Raw genomic sequence first — 10,140 nt, 5'->3', positions numbered from 1 at the left:
ATGTAAAAGCAACCCAACTAACTCATTCTATTGGTTTCAATATCACTTAATAACAAATGGCCAGGATTAAGCTCTTTCTCCTCCCCCCTTTCCTCTGTTATTCAGTTAGTTTTAAGCTGATGTGATTTAGTGGCTAGCATATTGAGGATTGCCACCTGTTCATAATTTGCATGGATTGTTTATATTTCAGAAGGTTCATCCATATTTTTATTTAAAAGAAATCTTATTATGGAGAGAGTTGGTCCGTATGTTCTCATAAAGTTACAAATTCCCAACGGCCAATATTACTCTTCAAATGAATGGCAAATTAAGTGACTGATGGTGTGTGTTGCATTGTGATACACAGGGCTTTTTTTCTGGGAAAAGAGGTGGTGGAACTCCATGGGTTGCCCTCGGAGAAAATGGTCACATGGCTGGTGGCCCCGCCCCCTGATCTCCAGACAGAGGGGAGTTGAGATGGCCCTCCGTGCCGCTGAGTGGCACGGAGGGCAATCTCAACTCCCCTCAGTCTGGAGATCAGGGGGCGGGACCACCAGCCATGTGACCATTTTTAAGAGGTGCCAGAACTCCGTTCCACTGCGTTCCCACTGAAAAAAAGCCCTGGTGATACCGAATTACAAGATCATGCTGTAGCCTCCCTGGTTTCTGCCTTAGTTCAAACATACTAATACATGTCTTGGTGCACAGAATGTGAGCAACGTAATCGTTGCTGAAACGCGGGAAAACGCAAATATAATAGTTTTGAATTGTCACTTCTGCCAAGCTCCATGATGGAGATCAAACCTGAGCTGTAAAATCCCGAATAAAGCCTTTTCTATTGGAACCCGTGTGTGTTCACCAGAGAGGGACTGAGGGATCTACCTGCCAGGAACGGACAGTTTCTCAGGCAACTCGTTGCTGCCAGTCGGCCCCCATGCTATGATTCCCAAGCCCCGTTGGGAGAACACCTATCAGCCAAAGCGCCACGAGTAAATGTAGAACTCTTCCCCGCCCCCCGCCCCCAATTTTATGTGGATGAAGTTATTTATGAGTGGCCAAAATGCACTTCAGGCAGGGGTGGGAGGGAGTCGCCCATCATTAGCGCCGAGTTTCAGTGCGGGAAACCCAACATGAGAGCAGGTTAAAAAAATCCACATAAACAAACTCTGATCCCCCCCCCACCCCCATACACAAATATTGCCTCTAGGGAAGCAGCTGTGTAAAGCCACCGTCATGCTGATAGGATTCCAATTTCTTCCAGCCTTTTTGCTTCCTGAATGGTACCGATTGAAGCAGAGTGTGTAGCTGCGTATACTGTCAAGAGTGTCATTGGTTGGCAGCGATGACCATGTGTTTGCCTCAGCCAAATGTTTCTATCGGCTGTCTTAGTGATTGCCAGCAGCACACTGGCAACATTGCTTAGTGAATAAAACAAAATGTATAAATGAGATAAAGCAAATTGGGAGAAGGATTTGGAGTCTTGGAGGAATGTCTCTTGGCGTGTCAGCAGAAGCTCATTTTCGGGGTGCTAGAGAACCGCTAGAAATCCAGTGTGGTTGCTGTTGACATGTTGCATGTGGTTAGGTGGAACAGGCAATATGAAGCTTTGTGCTGAAATACACCCTGTGCAAAAAGTTCCCTCTAATCCATGTCTCCTATTTTGAATCCCTTGTCATATTTTTTTGGAAACAGTTGCTTTCTTAATAATGACGATGACGATGATGACGATGACATTTGATTTATATACTGCCCTTCAGGACAACTTAATGCCCACTCAGATCAGTTTACAAAGTGTGTTATTATCCCCACAACAATCACCCTGTGAGGTGGATGGGGCTGAGAGAGCTCTGAAAGAGCTGTGACTGACCCAAGGTCACCCAGCTGGCTTCAAGCGGAGGAGTGGGGAATCAAACCCGGTTCACCAGGTTAGAGTTCAGCCAATCTTAACCACTACACCAAACTGGCTCTTAATTTTGCATATCAGATGACAAATTATGAGGAGGAATCACCCGTTAATAAAATATCACATAGATCATCATTATCACAACAAAGTTTTCACACTTACATGGTACTAACAAAATATGCAGGATCTGTGTGTGTGTATGCTTGCATGTGTACGTGATGAGCATTTTTACATTTACCGTAGCTGGAAATTTCAATTTAAAAAATAAATTTTAATAATGTATCTTTCTAACCATGATTGTTTTGTACATTTTTATCCCAACCTATCTGCAAAGACCTCAGCACAGAAGACGTGATTCTCCCTTTCTCCATTTTTATCCTATCAACAACACTTTGAGGTAACCTTCATCCCTTCTGAAGTTGGCTGTACAGCTTTTGCCGAGAGATTGATTGGCACAATGTTACAAAGTGGGAGCCTGTGCACAGTCATTTTAACTTCATCTGTGAATTGAAGAAACACATGTAACCATCACAGCTTTGATCAATCCATACCTGAAGATTTTCCCCTCGAAATGTAGTTTGTAACTGGGAGTAGTTGATTATGTGTTTTTGTGGATTGGATATAAGAATTTATATTTGATGTGAATTTGGCCAGTAAATGATATTTATTTTGGATTGCATATGACCATCTTTGGATTACATATACCTTTATGAGTCACTGATAGGATTGTTATTAGATACTTATATGATGATTGCTCACCCTGTGCATTGTTTGCAATTCTCCAACTACACAGTTGTAATTGTTGTCGCTGCATAGAACGAGGCCATGAGAACCTGCTGGAAATTTTTAACATACGTTTTGTTCTAAGGGGCAAGTGGAGGAGCTGGGTGTACAGAAGCCAGGCATCCTGCCTCTTTCTCCTTCTCTGTCCTCAGCTGAGCCTCAGCTGCTTTCTCCGGACAAACTTGCTCCTTCTCTGGCAGTCTCCCAGTATCCATCATGGCTGCATTCCTTCCATCAGTTGTCCGGTTTCTATGCCAGCTGTACCTGCTGTTCAAGTATTGGCTCAAACAATAACCATATAAAAATATTTTCATACTTAAGCTTTCTTATGGGACAATATTATCCAGGCTTCTAGCTGGTGCTTGGGGATGGTGGCGTCAAAAGCCTCTACTGGCTTCCAAAAATGAAAGTTTTACTATGTAGGGCCAGGGCTTTTTTTCTGGGAAAACAGGTGGTGGAACTCAGTGGGTTGCCCTTGGAGAAAATGGTCACATGGCTGGTGACCCCGCCCCCTGATCTCCAGACAGAGGGGAGTTGAGATTGCCCTCCGCACCACTCAACTCCCCTCTGTCTGGAGATCAGGGGACGGGGCCACCAGCCATGTGACCATTTTCAAGAGGTTCTGGAACTCTATTCCACCGTGTTCCAGCTAAAAAAAAGCCCTGTGTAGGACCTAGCTGCAAAAAAGCTTGTGGAGTGTCCAATACAAATGCCAAATCAGGCTGGCCTTATGGTATCATTTTGATGAACTACATAGCTTTACTGGCGTTGTCGGTGGCACATTATGGCAGAGTTCACTGGTCTATACGTTTTTTGTAAGAAGCAATTGTGGGCTTGCCTGACAGAGCTTTAGTTGGAAAGAGCTGATCTGATGTTATTCTTGGACTAGCATCACATGTCTGTTAACTGGCTTCTGTGCCCCTGAAACTCATGTGCCGCCTCTGCCGCCTATAAGACAGTGACTTCTCCTGATGTGGAAATGTGATATTCTAGATAATGCAAAAGTGGAATTTGTGAATTGTTCTGATCTGTGGGATTGAACTAAAATGGCATGCCCTAGCCTCAATGGGCCTTAAGCCCTAGGAGATGACTCTGGCCAAGGAGCCATCTGGGCTTGGAGAAGGTGACCTCACCTAGCTGAAAAGAGGGAGCAAATGGGTATCTGTGTGAAAAGAATACGGCCCTCCCAGCCAGCAGCTTCCACTGGTAAGGCTGGGGACTGCTCTTTGGCTCCCTGGAAGGAGAAGGAGACAGAGCATTTCCATGGTATCTGGGTCTCAGGCCGGAGGGGCGGAGAAAGGAGTCTTATGAGGCAACTCCACCCAGCCGGCTGGCAGTTGCTCTGCATGCTTGGCCTGAGCAGAGCACATCTCAAGCTCTCTCAGCCAAGCTCCTCTGAGGCTGTTATTTACCAAAGGCCCTCATGGTTATGCAGGGATAACTGCCTTGGAGAAGCTGTGATAATTCCCTGCTTGCTACATTCAAACTCCAGGAGGAAAGCCAGAGCCCAGCGCCAGGCTCAGAGGTTTGGCAGAGACTTTTTCTTATTTACATTTGGGACCTGTTGTCTATCAGTCAGGAGGGCTGAAGCAGGGGGATACCAGCCCTTGCAGGCCTCTGGCCTACCTAGGCTCCTCCCCACCCACCCACTCCCCGTTTGACTTTGTTGGGAGAGAGTACTTCTAGCATCAGCAAGAGGCTTGCAGCCATCTGAACGGTGGGTTAATTCATACTTTATTGCTACTGGCCTAGCAGAGTGGATGCTGGTAGCCCCCCTCCCCCTGTCTAGGTTTTCCCCCTCCCCTGCCGTTGCACTTACTTGGGAGGGAGTATTGCCAGCGGCAACAGCTTGGCCTAAGGACTTCTGGCAGCAGGGGCCATTTGTGGGAGGGTTTGGCAATTTATGCAGCCATTTTGAGAGTGGCACCCGGGGGCCTGCTTCGCCTCCTGGCAGTGGCAGCCATGTTGTGAAGGCATCTACAATATGCAGAGCTCTGGGAGGTGGCCATTTTGAGTGTGGCATTTGTGTGGCCTGATTTACCTCCTGCGTACTGGCAGTAGCAGCCATTTTAGTGGGGCTTTTGCAGCTTGTCCTATGCTATGGTTGCCATTTTGAGAGTGGCACCTCTGCTTAGCTCCTGGCAATGGCAGCCATATTGTGAAGGCATCTGCAATATGCACAGCACTAGGGATGGCCATTTTGAGTGTGGGCTTTGTGTGGCCAGATTTGCCTCCTGCTTACTGGCAGCAGCCATTTTAGTGGGACTTTTGCAGCTTATCTTGTGCTAGGGTGGCCATTTTGAGAGTGGCACCCAGTGGTCTGCTTAGCTGCCTGGCAGTGGTGGCCATGTTGTGAAGGCATCTGCAATATGCACAGCACCAGGGGTGGGCATTTTGTTTGTGGGCTTTGTGTGGCCTGATTTGCCTCCTGCTTACTGGCAGTAGTGGCCATTTTTGTGGGCTTTTTGGAGTTTATCCTGTGCTGGCAGTGACCATTTTGAGTGTGTCTCAGGGTGGCCTGCTTAGCCTCCTTGCACTGGTGGCCATTTTATAGAGGCCTACACAGTGTTTGGGCTGCCATTTTGGGGGGTGCTGTGCTCCTATTGGGCTTTGAAGTTCTAAAAGCAGTCATTTTACAGTACATTACATTACTTTACTGTATGTTTCCATCATGCCACCCAGAAAAGAGTAGTAGCCATGCTAAGGGCAAGCAGCCAGAAAATAGGCCCCCTGCAAAATGGCCCTGCAGACTCTGCCTTTGAGGATGATGAAGTGGCCAAGGGGAGGAGGGAAATACTGGGCTATCAGTGTCTCTCAGTCAGGAGGGCTGAAGCAGGGTTAGGCCCAGCCCCTGTCGGCCTCCTGCCTATCTAGGCTCCCTCGCTGTTTTCACTTTATTTGGAGAGGGTACTTACAGCACCAGCACTAAACAGCAGTGAAGGCCCGGCTGAGGCTTGGGTGTGGGGGCTTGCAGTCATCCGAAAGGTGGTTTGCTGCACACATTATTTCTACTGGCTTAGCAAGGATCTACAGTCCCAGGGTGGTGGCTTCCAGGGTCGCACAACATTAATGGTGGGCATGAGAGTTAGATCCGGAGCGTTAGTGCAGTGATGACCCAAGCCCTTAAGGAAGGGTCTGGTTGATTCCGCATTAGCCATGGGGAAAGTGATGGCTGAGCTGCTACTTCTGTTTGATGGGAAGTGGGGTCCTTTGCCTCACTCCTGGTCAGTCACCTGGGAGTAATAAGTTGGGCTTCCCAAGGGCACAGCCCTTCCGTTACAGGCCCCACAGATGTGCATGCCTAGGCAAGGTGGCCCAGTGCACTCAAGGGGAGGAGCAGTCCTCCACCTCACATCCTGGTCATTCACTTGGGCTGTAATGACCTTGGCTGCGGGGCATGGATGTTCTGGTATGGGCTCAGGCATATTTGCACACATAAGCATGGTGGCCTCATGAGCTGGAGGGGAGGAGCAGCCTCCGTTTCACGTTTGGGTCATTCACTTGGGTGGTATGACCTTGTCTCACAGGGTATGGCCCTTTCCTTACAGGCTTACACAGGCTTGTAGCAGCCAGGCAAGTAATGGCTTGATGTTTTGAGGGGAGGTGTGGACCTCTGCCTCCATTCGCCGTGTGGTGTTGACCTTGTCTCACAGGGCATGGCCCTTACAGGCTCATGGAGGCTTGCAGAGCCGAGGCAAGTAGTGGCCTGATAGTTTGAGGGGAGGTGCGGTCCTCTGCCTCACATCCCGGTCATTCACCGTGTGGTAATAACGGCTCACTGGGCATGACCTTGGCTGCAGGGCATGGCCCTTTCGTTACAGGCTCACACAGACTTGCAGTGCATTGGCAAGTAGTGGCCTGGTGTGTTGATGATTGGTCCACATTGCTTCCATGTCGGTGTGACGGGAGGCTTGGTACTCATTAGCCCCTGAGAGTGCTAGGTGAAAGGCTAACAGAGCCATAGAGAAAGCTTTGGGGTGTGGCATTAATTTGCCACACCCCTACATACTAGGCTGAATTTGCCAACCTCTACCGAGGGAATGTGGGTTCACCTGGCCAATGAAGGCAAGGACATCTTCCTCAATGACCTACGGCAAGGGCTGAGGTTGGCACTAGGCCACCTGTAGGGTGCTAGGGCCTAAGCAGAGGCTTGGCCCTGGCGGTGGCAGGATAGCTTGGGAATAGGGAGCGGGCCGGTGTGCACCCTAGGCGCTTCTCCACTGATGGGGAAGAGGGGTCTGCCAGGAGTGGATGGTACTGCTTGTGACGGCTGCCATGCTGCGTGGGCAGACTGCCTTGGGGAACCCCATGTGCAAGTCCTTCACTCACTGCTGTACAGCTGAGGCTTAGGAGCTTGAGCTGGGGGGATCCATTTTGCCAGCTGGCCGGGTCTTAGCCATCCATAGGATAGCTCGTACCTGGGGCTTTGGAGCTCGCCCAGACAGGTCAAGGCGGAGGTCCAGGGGTGACCCCGTGGCTTGACCTGTACCGCTAGTTGGCCCTTGCCGTATTAATGGTCGATGTTATGTTTAATAAAGTGGCCCTTTAGTTCCAAGCCTTGTGTCTGTCTCATTATTCCGACTAGGGTGGCAAAGCACAGTTTAGATTCTGGAAGAGAAAGAAGTGAGTAGAGTCTGCTGTGCCTTGGCTGAAACATGTACAGAGGACAGGATCTCTGTCACTTTCTCTCTCTTTGAAGACCTGACAGGGCGTGGCAGATCTGGAATACCTCCATGTCTCCACCTGTGCTTTATTTGTATATTTGTAAATAAAGGAAATACTGCAAAAGTGCCATAGGTTTCCTGTGTGTTTTCCTCCAAAGAGAACCAACTTGAGTAAGTGCTAAGCTCCTTACCCCTTTGGAGGGAAATTGGGCGTGCATATTGCTATTATGTCAAATTGCTCTGAATTTCTTTTTGCTGGAGACAGAAGGATAGAAAAAGGATGTTATGGCATGGGGAGACAACCTCTTCCATTGATGTTGTATCTGTGGAGTCAAACTCAGTTTGGGATGATTAGTGCCAGATATAGGAGTGTGGTATCATTGAAGCACTGAACACAGTTTAAACCTCCATAAGCACATAAACATAGTTGGGAGAAAAGGAAAGGTAAACCAAAGAGGCAGTGTGTGAACCTTCTTTGGTCACTAGCTGTGAGGACTGTTTATGAAAGGAAGTGGTTTGTTGGAGTCATTAAAAAGTGACAGCAGGGAATGGCTGTTGTATGCAGGGCTTTTTTTCAGCAGGAACGCAGTGGAACGGAGTTCCGGCACCTCTTGAAAAGGGTCACATGGCCAGTGGCCCCGCCCCCTGATCTCCAGACAGAGGGGAGTTTAGATTGCCCTCCGCACCAGTGGCGCAGAGGGCAATCTCAACTCCCCTCTGTCTGGAGATCGGGGGGGGGGGGCACCAGCCATGTGACCCTTTTCACCAAGGGCGACTTAAACTTTAAAAAACTTCCCCTTGTTCCTGCTGACCCAAAGTGATATCATTGTGCGGTCCTGAGTCCCACCACTGAGTCCCACCACCTCTTTTCCCAGGAAAAAAAGCCCTGGTTGCATGTACACAGATCCCACCATTTATGTGGGTTTCCACAGTCAAGATTGAATGAGACACATAACCTGGACTGCCTGAACACCAATTTTCATTTAGTCTACCATGAGGCTAGTTCTGTTTCAGCTTAGATACCATATAGTGCAATCCTAAGCAGAGTTACACACTTCTAAGACGATTGACTACGGTTGATTTAGAAGGATGTAACTGCTTAAGATCGAACTGGAAGAGTTTTAGGGCTGAAAGGGACCTGCTAGTCCAATTTCCTACTCAGCGCAAAAAGTCAAAACCTACAACATTTCCAGTTGATGGCTGTTTAACTGCTTGAAGAGCTTCAGCACAGGACAGCCCACCACCTTCCTAGCTAATGGAGTTCCATTGTTGAACTGCTCTTACAGTAACAAACCTTCTCTTAGTGTATATGTACCAATTGGATGAACTCCATAGTCTACTGTGCAGGTCCTCAATATGGTGCCTGTGGGTGCCATGACATCCACCAATACCTTACTTGGTGCGTGCCAAGTATTTTCAGAAAGTGGGTGGAGCCATGTGGGGCTCTGGCCCAGCATGACTTCTGATAGGACATTGGAGACCTGATTGGTTGTGATTCGATGGCAGCTGCCAATCATCTTGGTTTTATTCTCTCTCTCTCTCTCTCTCTCTCTCTCTCCCCCCCCTTTTCCTCGTATGTTTTTCAAATTACCCCTCTTCTCCCCAGCACTTGGGACTTTCTTCGGGTGTGTATATGATTCTGCCTCTTGTAGCAGCCATTTTGTGGTTGTACCCACCATCCCGTGTCAGAATTCCAAAGGTGCCCAAATGCACAAAAAGTTGGGGGAGCCCTGCTATTGTATCTGATCTCTGAAATGGTCTCTAACTTGACAGTACTGGACAGCTTTCATTAACCTGCCTCTTTCCAAAGCAATCTGTTAATATACAATGCAGCCTTCTGTACCCCGACAAATACTTTATAAATATGAGTCTGGTTCATAGTCTCTGAAGTTATAGCATTATTCATATTGCATGGGAGGCATTTGCAACTTGCTGGTTCTATTATTTCCCCCCAAAAAACTTACTAAATCTGTAAACAGGTTGCATGGTTTTTAAAATAAAATCATGTAAGAGTTTGGGCAGAAACCAAAGCCTGGAAAACCCAGTGAAGTTCTGAATGTACTCATCTGCCAGTATAAAATTAGTCTGATGGGAGAAATGAGATGGCTTTTCCTGAGACCCTGTTGTTTATGAAGTCTAGCAACAGCTGCAACCAAGTACACAATTTGGCTTAAATAAGTGAATACACTGGCTAGGATTGAGAATGTGTGTGTTCTGTATACTCAAACTGTCTGCATCTCAGAAGTCTTAATTCTCCACCCAGAAAAGTTCTGTTCTATATAAATCGTGTGACTTGGAAATTTGCATAGTTTTAAATCATGTGTCGTTATTTTGCATATTCTGATTTTGCTAGGGAAGATGTCTTCTGTGCTGGAAACCTTAAAGCGTTTCTAGCACTGCAAGGAATTTGTGCTCAGCAAGATGGGCTGCTGGTTTGATTCTGACCATAAGGCAATTTTATAGGCTCATTTTTTTAAATGAATGCGGGTTCTCAGGAAATTGAATTCTGTATCCAATATTTTGTGCCTTTTTCTGCTCTTTGAAGATATCGGCCATACACACAGTCTTGGTTGGTCTCATGTTTTTGTAAACTCTTGGATCAATTACTGTAATGCCCTTTCAGATAGTCCCGAAGCTTCTGCTGTTACAGAAATGGCAAACTGCCTGATAACTGGAGCAGGGAGGGAGAAACAGATCTAGCTGTTGCTGCAGCTGGCTGTCCATCCATTTCTCCCAGACCACTATGAGGTACTGGTTTAAATCTTTCAAAGCTCTTTTCAGCCGGCTCTCCCTGTATGAACATATCATGCA

This window comes from Eublepharis macularius, chromosome 8, assembly GCF_028583425.1.
Source record: "Eublepharis macularius isolate TG4126 chromosome 8, MPM_Emac_v1.0, whole genome shotgun sequence".
NCBI classification, from domain to species: Eukaryota; Metazoa; Chordata; class Lepidosauria; order Squamata; family Eublepharidae; genus Eublepharis; species Eublepharis macularius.
This window is presented reverse-complemented; position numbering follows the sequence as displayed.